The 10,941-nt window shown below is 33.4% G+C and overlaps 1 protein-coding gene across 2 annotated transcripts in view; it reads left to right on the top strand.

Moving 5' to 3' along the window:
* The first annotated feature begins 1,304 nt into the window (after nt 1-1,304).
* The window catches only part of LOC112457375 (lachesin-like), a 95,820-nt gene continuing 86,183 nt past the window's right edge, over nt 1,305-10,941 (top strand). For both annotated transcript variants that reach the window (XM_025020386.1, XM_025020388.1), the window contains exon 1: nt 1,305-1,533. The gene's annotated coding sequence lies outside the window, so the exon portion shown is untranslated. The remainder of the gene's footprint in view (nt 1,534-10,941) is intronic.

The following is a 10,941-nucleotide window of genomic DNA, read 5'->3' on the forward strand; positions in this document are numbered from 1 at the left end:
TTAAATAAGATTTTTTGATTGTGTTGCTAATGTAATATGTAGCACAATAGACGTCAAAATTGTAGATGACATTCGGAAAAAAAAAAGAAAGGATTTGTTACAGGTAACGTTAATATCTCTCATAGCATACTTTATGGTTATGGTTTCTTTTCACTGAATGATATATAAAATATTAAGAACGGATAAAAACTATCTTTAATATTTTTACGGGAAAACTAAAAAAATCAATTAAATTTCTCAGGAAGATCGTGGTTAACAGAAATTCTTTGGCCGCAACTGAATAATAAAGTTTTGGCGGCGCGAGTGACAGGTGTTTTTCGTAATAATACTAAAGAGTTTATAACGGTTGCCGTTAAGTTCAATTGATTGTTCTTTGACGTTCCCGAGAAGATCGCTAAGCTGAGCTATCTTTCGGAATTAGTTTCCTCTTCCGCGAGTTTCAACGTAATCGCGGATATTATTTTCCCCGGCAGTTCGGAATATTATTTAAATTGGAATTACTTTTCTCATTATAACCCAGCCGAGGGGAAAATCCCTTTTCCCGCCGACTTTACTTTTACCATTCTCGCCGTGGGAGAAAAATTTTATACGCGACAAGTGACAATGCGACGGCGGACCTTCCGTTCTTCGGTGTGTCTTACGATTTTGGTTTCACTCACCATCGATAAACTTTGCCGGATCGCTGTCTGCCAGTATGCATTGTAATTCGACAATACATTAAGTTATAGTTCATGACGTTCATGTCGCCCTAATAATCGCATTTCTGTTGAAGAATTCAGTTAAAACAGGTCTTGAAGTGCAATACAATTTAATAAATAATTTTTAAGTCTGTTGGATCTTATATTTTCGTATGGCAAACGATTATAAGATTTATGATTATAAGATTTAAAATTCCGCACTTGCATATCGTATCTCGATGTCAAATTAATTTTTATTTTAATTTGATATAATTAATCTGTGAATATTATAAATGTATATAAGTACATAATGTTTCATAGATTTATTGAAAGGGAAATTATCTTCAGTTAAGATATTATTACACACTTTTTGTCAAACATTATTATTTCACAATGATTATTTCTGAATAGAGTATATAAATCGCAATCAAATTCATGAACCCAGTACACATGCCCATTTATCAAAATTATTTTGAAAATATTTGTTTATTCCGTTATAATATGTTAAATATTTCATGAAAATGGCAATTCGATTGACGTGCGGCCTTGGCGTTTACTCGTATTTGTGCGGCGCACAGCGTGCTGATGCGTACACAAGGTCGCGCTGCCATTTGTATGCCGCCACTCAAGCAATGCGGTACCACTACAAACTGCTCCGTATAGCTTCGCATTATTTCTCCAAAAACGGAATAAATTTTGGAAGTGATGTGTAAAATGTGATATAAGTAATATTTTAATATTCGCGCGTGATCGTCTGATTACCCGCTGTTTCCGCAAATGTTAAAAGAAAAAATAAAAGGAATTAAGAAGAGAAAAAGGTGAAAGTTAACAATTCTGTTGTTACATATTCTGATCGGTGAGTCACAAAATAATCTTTATTTTATATTTTGATATATAACAGTTGTATATGATGCATGTAAATATCTGTAGTATGTTAACAATAATATAAACGTATATTATGAATAAATGTAATATCATATTTCGTTGCCTGGAAATGTATAAACTAAAATACACTACTGTTTATAAAAAGACAGAATACTAAGAGAGAGTCGAGTTACGCTTTTGAAGAAGTACACTTAAAATCTCTCATGCCAATAATGCGACCTCTGTCAAAATCGTTGAATTGAATATACGGCTCTCTTGTTCGTCTACGTAATATCCTTAATATCTTACGCAATACCCTACTCATTCAATTGAACAAGTACTAATCTGATGAACTAGCTTTACTGCATCTAAAACAGAATGGGAGAAGTGGATGTTAAGAGACATTACGAATTTCAATTGGCCAGCATCCAGTAAATCTACACTATTGATAACGAAATTACAATCATTTATTCAGTAAAATCTAATAAACATTTTTAATGTATCTATAATTACATAGCTTTTCACCAATGATACCTTCCTTCTCTTGAGTACGACTTCGGCGAGATGGAAGGATCCAGTTAAAACCCAGCGACGCAGTCGGTTTATCGTATAGTACGTTAGTTTCGGGAGTTATATAAAAAATAATTTTAATAATTTACAAATAAAATACATAGAAATATTTTTATTGAAATTAATTGTACGGGAAATTATCCCTCCCTAATCTTAGGTCATTCATTTTGAATTTCTCACTTGGTATGTTTTTGAGATTTAACAACGAATAATAATAATAAAATTGTAAGACAGTAGTGATCATTCAAATCGATGAAAGTACGCATATATGAGTCTCGAATTCTATAATTTTTATTCATTTATTTCTATATTAAAATTTCACATACGTTTATATATATTGTTTTTAATATGTTGTTAAATTTAATATAAAATTCTTAATATCCGTGAAACATAATTGCATCTTCGAAATAGAATACGTTTAATATCAAGTTCTTTTTCAAATTTGAGTATACCTATATCTAATTGGATGTATTTTTCAGTATTGTTAAAAGCATTGAGCATGACACGCTTATCAAGAATAAACGTGAAATTAATTCATATTCTAAATATACATTACTGCAAATTTTTTAATTAATTAAGTTAATTAACATAATGGTCCCTTCGCGGCGCATTTCTGTTTTGCGAATTATACAGAAACGTAAAAGTTTTACGCTGAATTGTCGGCGATAATTAGTCAGCAGGAGTATTTCTCCTTCGTGTCGATCTCTGGACTATAGCTAGAATGAAGGATATTGATCAAGAGTAACAAAAGATAAATTTAATTTGGCTAGAAAAATAAAAAATGAAGATAAACAAATGGACGGTAATGTGGTACTTTACCGAAGTAAACTTACAATATCATTGCACACATGTGCGATCGCATGTAATCAGAAACGGAAAGATACCGTTTCGAATTGAATCTCAATTGGTCATAAATGAAAAAATTCCAAATACATTTTTCTAATCTCGCATGATCGCGACTGTAGGTTAGTGTACTATCTAGAGATCTGATCTCGAATTTTATGATTATCATCATTTTTATTGTTTTTAATATAGAAATGTTTTAAATAACAGTATAAAAACTCGATGCTAAAAACCGATGATCGAATGTTAGCTTCTCGCTTGTAAAATTTGACGTAGATATTTTCAACATCGCGAATTATACATTCGACAAAATAATTGCAAAATTGTAAATTTTGTATTATCGGTTATGGAAATCAAAAATTATAAAATACTATATATTGCTTTTGATTAAACGTATTTGTAAATTTTGCGCCGTGTTTGATGTCCGTCGAACTATTTCCTAATCTACTTTTTGCGATAAATGTTTAAAGTCCATTGCAAAAGAGTATCGCGTTGTTTCCACGTTTTTAGGCACAATCGCTGACTCAACAAATGGGCCTTATCTCTGTCCCTTGTGTCAGGTGGACGTTAACGAAAGCATCCGTACTAGTAAAGAGTCATAACGATCTTCAATGTGGAGGATTGTTTCTCGTCGGTTTGGTGCCCCGTTGAAAATTGCAGATTCTATAGTTGCCGGAATTAAATTCGAGTCTTCTTGAATCCCGGGATTTCTGGAAATATAGTTGTTTCGGCAAAAAGCAGACATCGATAATACAATTTTTAAATTGAATCACGAAAATGGTTAGTATATTAAGAGAAAATTTTATTCTTCTCAATAAATGTTTTCTTATTAATACTAGTATATTAATATTAATTACTGATAAATGATAGCAGTGAAATGGATATGACTATTTATTAAATAAAGATATATATAATATAAAAAGATAAAAAAAAAAAATAAAAGATAAAAAAAAAGATAAAAATTTAGATTAACAAATGATTACAATCAAATACATTTTAGTCTTTAATTTTTTATTTTTCTTTCAAAGCTATTTCCGAGCAAATCTTGCCAGTTCAGAACATGATTAATTATTAAATCGTTTTATTAAATATACTCGTTTGTAACCATTTTTTACTACGAATGATATTTTATCCATGTTTTTATTTCTTTTTTAATAAAATTCTTTTTTAATTAATTAAATGTTATAAAACTTACTCACGCACAACCGCGTTCAACTTTTTAATTCCAAATAACGAAAAAATTACGCTCGATAAAGCAAACAGCAAAAACAATTAAAAAAGGGGGCCAAATTTCGAGCAATAATAGGTGTTGAAATTTATATATTCATGTTTGTAATTTGTAATTTGTAATTTAAATATATAAATTTCAACACCTATTATTGCTCGAAATTTGGCCCCCTTTTTTAATTGTTTTTGCTTTTTAATTCCACTTTATCTTATTACTCGTTAATTTTAATATCGACAATCTTTATCTTTATCTTTAGTTAATTAATCATTTATTTAAAAACGATGTATTTTAGTAATGGAAGAATAGTTAAATATTAAAAATATACAGGCAAATTGCAATATGCAATAATATGAATTTTAAATTTGCATTATAATTATACGAGAAACGATGACTATCGTCGATTCTAGCTGGTCCCCCCTATCAGGATCAATCCGGAAAATCTGGGAAATTTGTTCCTTCCTGCAATGGGGGCCGTTAATGTTCGATAGATTGCTTAACTTTCTTTTACAAATTAGTCTTATAGAGTTTAATAGAAGGAAATTTCCACTTGCTCTCCATTTTGAAGATCATTCTTCTCTAAGTTGGGACGCCATTCGGTGGAGGGATCTTGATTTGACCAAATTGTTAGATCAGTTATCCTTCACCGAACGTGACAATCGTCGTTTTTCGGGATTATTTTAAAGTTTAGAATAAACATAATGTCTTAAAAGATTAAAACGAACGTTAGACTTCATATGATCGATCAATTATTGCGATCGATAGTTCGGTTTGTTTCAGATATCATCAAAATCACGTAAAATGCTCAATGTTTTTCAAAAACTGTATATATTATCGTGCAAAACAATAATAATTATATGAATGACTTGCGTTGCATCGAATTTATTACAAAAATATCGCGTATTGCGAATGTTGCCCATTGATTTATTCATCGCATGTAGTACAAATTTTAAATAATAATTTGTGCGTTTTTTTTTAATTGTTGGTTTACTTTACATCGCAAAGCTTCGCTTATCTTTTCGCGTGGATATCTAAAATCTTTTATATAACAACGTAGATTTTACATGAATATAATCGTTCTCATATTTTATCTGAACAGAATGTCAATTGATCTCTCATCAAATAATAACTACTGAATCATCCGTGTTTCAAGATACAGTTTTATTCTGAATATGTTAGTTAACATATTTGTTAGTTAGTTAATATACTTTTAAAACAAAATTTGAATAATAACTGAAAATAAAAACCTATGATATTAATAACAATTAAAAATGTACAAACGCGTTAATCTTCCACTTTTTAATCGATGTACTCACTACTGTGTTAAATCGGTATGTAACTAATTTAAAATAAACATTTAAAATATCGACATTTCTTGTAATTATACATTAAAATCGTGAAAATAATAATTAAAAACGTGATTTTAATAATAAGAAGAATATTAATATATATTGCGATTGTATATTTAAAGTATACTTAAAATATCGATTAAATATTTGGTATATAAACTCTATTTTTTGTTTTCCTTTTAAATCTTCAAATGAAGCGATTGCAGTAATTAATCTGCTTGACTGAAAATATCGTAATCCCATTTTGTTTTTGTTTAGCGTAAAAATGTTAATGTGCATTAAATGCGTCCTAAATATTTATGTAAATGCTTTAAGTTAAAAAATAAAATTACTTCTCAATAAGAATCTCTCATAAGTTGGAATAAGTTGGAAAAATAGACCATCCAAGATTATCCATATATAGGTATTATAGCCATTATTCTTATTATTAGTGCTCTAAAATATCTGTATTATCTTATATGTATCCTATCTATCTTAATAATTTGAACAGAACAATGTGATTGATTTTCAATGTGGCGTTTGATATTCTCATATACGAGTGATATTCAGAGAATGATCACAATCAGTCAACAGTAATATAATGCACAGCCACTAAATAATCATGAGCGCACAAAGGATGGGGAGAAATAGGAAATAGAATAGCATATAACATTATGTCAGAAGCAATTAAAAGACGATTGATGAGTATTTATGTTATTATCACTGATGTCGGCCACATCTCTCCGTTGGAATTATTTACTCGGTTACGTCGATGCGACGCGAGTTACGTTGCGACATGAATATTGTTTTGCGGCTTTTCTTGACCAGCTCCTGGTGTTTTTGCTGCACGTTGATTTATGAAGTGATGTCAGCAACTAAAACCGAGGTGCCGCTCATTACAAATACGCATGCATCGACGCACTAATGCGGACAGGTACCTAAGTGTATGTAACACGGTGTAAAATAGTGAATTGTGTTTCTTGAATGTGGGTTTCTTGATCCGCGGACAGGACGAAAAATACGATATTAATCCTAAGAAGATAGAATCAGATTTTTCTTTCTTGATAAATAATGTTATTCTATTTGACAAAAAATAGATAAATACGTTAGATAAATATATCTCATATAATCATAAACACACAAAAGATAAGAAAATAGAATTGCATATAGCATTACGCCGAAAGCAATTAAAGATAGACATATATTGTTATTAATTTATTTCTGTATTTTTACTGTCAAGAAGATTTAATTTTTTCTTATTTCTGTTTTTACATTTTAATAATATACAGACTTTGTAAAATCACATCGAACATCCTTCCGGCAATTTTGTCTATATCTGCAATTTTCGCCGTAATTCTGTTCTGATATTGATGAATGCAACACGTCGGTGTCACGCATGTGTATGAGGATGATCATTATAATTCCGTTAAACTACGATAAATGACGATCGTGTTAAGTGACGCTGACTCTGTTTTAATAATTGTCACGTGTATGGTGTATCGGATACTGAATGCCATTATCTCCGTTTGTCAGATAAAATGCGAAAATGCATGACTTGCAAATATATATTTTAGAAAAATTAATTGTTTAGCAATCATAAATGAGTTACTCTTAAAAGTTTTTATTTTTTATTTTTTTTCATTGCTACATTTCCTTTTTGCAAGTTATTCCTATTTAAAAAGAAAGATTATTATGTTAAAAGATTGATATTATTGTAACAAATAAAAATTATACTCGACCAATAGATGGATTCAAATTGTTTTTTTTATTTATTAATTTCTTTTTTTTTCAAAAGAGACATTCGCTCTTATATCTATTCAGTTTAGATTACAATCTATATATGTGGACTTTTGTACTATATAAATTTAATTAGCAATATATTTCAATTTCGGATGATTATAGCCCGCGAGATTCTTCGTTTAATTAATATTAGGATGTGATTAATTAAATATATAGCGAACAGCGTCGAAGCAAAGAGAGTTAATCACGGATAACAAGGTCGACCTGAGACGGTAGAAGAAAGGAATAAGCCGGATAATACTGCCGATCCGAAGATGGCAGTTTCTTAATTATTGAATTTACGTATAGATATATCTATGTATCGAGATATATACGAGATACATATGACATATTTTTTAAGATTCGTATTCTTCGGAAAACCATTCTTAAAATTTTACACTTTTACGTTCTACATACATGTATTTCTAAAAATATCAAAAAATACAATTAAGGTAAACGTACCGATGCCTAGACACTCCTATATGTCTGGACATCATTTTAGTCCTTAAATAAGTTATAACACGAATTAAAATCAAAGAATCAAAGATAATATTTTTCTTGTATTATATTTTTATCTTTAATTTTAATTCGCGTTATACTTATTTAAAAACTAAAATGATAAAGGTGTCCAGACATAGGGCTTAAGTGTCCCGGCATTGGTACATTTACCTTACATTCTTTCGTTAATTATTTTATATTATTTTATATTTATATTGGTTGATATTTAAATCATTTATTATTTTTGCATAATATTTTGCATAATGTTATGCATAAATATAATTCTAAGGTTTGACTGTAGGAATTAAAGATATATATTGTGATCTTTTATTTAGAATAAAAAAGAAAAGAGGAGGAGGGGAGAGAAAGAGAGAACGATTATTTTTGATATCACAAAAATATGTAGCCCTCGTATCCTAAAACGAAAGCAGTTTCCGTTTTGGAACAGCGCGTGTCGTTCACGGTTTTACGACACCGAGGAATCGGGTTAACGTTTGATACGATGCTCGCAGTGTTCCGACAGGATTTGTTTCGCATCGAGGACGGAACAAGCAACAAAATTTATATATCGTGATTTAGAAAACATATCTCTCCTGTTGGATGAAGATCGACGGATTTCCGATAATAATTTCTTGCGGCTGTGATTAGTTAGTGAAGAACGGAGAGATGTTTTAGGAGGCCGTTAGAGGAGGATAAAATATTCTAGAACGTACAAAATATCCTCTCCATAAATTTCGAGTTACGTCATATTCATGTACTTTAGGGAATCACTGATCTGTTTATTACCGCATTATCGCGTAGCCTCCATGAAAAATAGAATATATTTAAAGCGTTACGAGCCGGGTGGCGGCGATTACTTAAATTCTACCAAGTAAAACGAAAAGTTCCGTAACGAGGCAGGTCTTGAAAATTTTTAACTATTACTGTAATGAAGTTACTGCACAGCGAAGCCGCGGGGTCGAGTGTATCGGATAGCTTACATGCTTCCAATAACAAGGAACTTTCGTTTCTGTGAGGCGTGGTAAAGCAGAAGTAATGGGCCCCGGAGGACTTCTTAAGGTAGCTTAAGGTTTATCACAGTCAAGTGAATATTTAACAACTTTCCGGGGAAAAAGCTTTTCAAAGTGCATAGCGCGTAAGTTGCAACGAAAAGATTCCGATTTGCCGTTACATTTACCTGATGCATTTTTTAATGCATTGAATTATGTCATATCTATAAAACATATTTTCCACGAGTAATTCCGTATGATATATAATCCCTGATGGATCTTTTATATATACAATCTGTCAGAAATATTACATGTGGAAATAATTATACGTAACGAATCAACTTTAAAATTAATGCAAATAGCGATAGATGCAAATTTTCAACATTTTTCTAATTTTCTCACACGCTATAAGTTTTATTTTCCGATTAATATATATTTTTAATGACGATAATAATGCCAATATTAACGCAACTATTACGCGATGTAATCTGATCCAACGTATATATTGCTGACTACGTGCTTAAAATCGGGTGCATGTAACGTGAGCTCAGGAAGGCAACGCGAAATTTATCCGCAATCGCGTAAGAGAGACATCGCGGGGCGGAAACAGGCGAATGTGGGAGCTCGCGCTCGAGCGAGAAATAACGGCGAGAGCCGGAATCAGTTCTTCCTCCCGAGCGGAGCCGAACCCGGCCCCGATAACCGGTAATGTTTCCCCTAATTTTTTGAACGCAACCGAAGAACGGTCTGGAGATAACGCCGCGGTCGGTCGGTCGAAATGACATACGCGACACGTCCTGCGGCTTACACCGGCGCTGGCGGCAGCCGCCTCCCCGGTATATAAGAACTCGTAAGATAGTTGGCCGCGCTCGCTCGGCCGCGGGCGCCGGCTCAATGTACCAGAGGAAATCGCTGACTTATGGCTGCGCCGGGGAGTCATACCTTTTTTCATAAACCCCCAGTCAACCCCAACCTCGCGACTCTTTTACATTGTACCCAGATTTCAGCGATTAATTTTCCCCATTGTGCCGTGGCGCGTCTCTCGGCAGCCAGCCCTCCTCCTTCTCCTCCTCCTCCTCCTCCGCCTTCTTCTGCTCTTGCTTTCTCATCCTCCATTTCGCCCACCCTCTACCCTCTTCGCCTACCTCGTCCCTCTTTCCTTTATAACCTCCCTCCCGCGACCGCCGGTCCCGTTCCATCCCTCACCGACACATCCCGTTGCCTCTTCACAGTCGGCTCCCAGACCGCGGTCCGCATTGTCATCGGCAAACAGATCTCAATAGCGGTATTAAAAGTATCCGTTCTAATGGAACTCGGTATATTCAGTCCAACGAAAATTCCGCGCTATAGAAGTCGATCGTTGCGCAACGCGAACACGGAACGTAGAAGATTTCTGCATACGCAAGGGTAATTGAACGTCATTGTGCGAAGCAACTATTTTCCAAAGACCGGGGACGAACGTAAAATATTTGGCGACTACTTGACCGTAGTGATTCTTAGGCGAAGTAATTCTTAGCTTCTGCCAGTTACAGTATCCTTGCTACAGTGTAGCAAGGATACCTACTGCATTATTTCGCGGAAAAGCGGAACTCGCTCATTGATAGTCTTCTATCACATTTTCAACATTTCTTGTTTATCCCAACGGAGAAGGAATGCAACTCCTTCTCCTTGGGATTCTCTTCTCCCCCTATTGCTCCCAACTTTTTCGAGGCATTAAAAGTGATCTGGACGTAAAACTGAACGAGAGAACAGCTTTCTCCCGTTCATTCTTTTTCCCCGTTGTTAAAAAAAAGGCGAACAGTTTGAAAAGTGTGCCGCGTCGTCGGCGCTACGACACTTGGTCGTATCTCAACGGTAAACATTTACAGCGTCGCGAAGTATTATTTCGACGACCACCGCTGGCTGTACCGCGCGACTGGCACAGACTGCGTGTGCGCTGTTTATATTTTATATAAAACGCAGCGTTTTTTGTAGTACATGTATGTGCTCATGCACACGCGGGTGCAAAAAACGCGTGTATGTTACACACTGTATAGTGCGAACGGACACGGGCGATTATGACGGCTTATCGCCGCGGGGCGCAATAGCGAAGTGTTCTATAACCGTATACATATATATGTGTATATATATATATATATATATATATATATATATATATATATATATAT

Source organism: Temnothorax curvispinosus, unplaced genomic scaffold, assembly GCF_003070985.1.
Source record: "Temnothorax curvispinosus isolate PA1 unplaced genomic scaffold, ASM307098v1 QBEX01007734.1, whole genome shotgun sequence".
Taxonomy (NCBI): Eukaryota; Metazoa; Arthropoda; class Insecta; order Hymenoptera; family Formicidae; genus Temnothorax; species Temnothorax curvispinosus.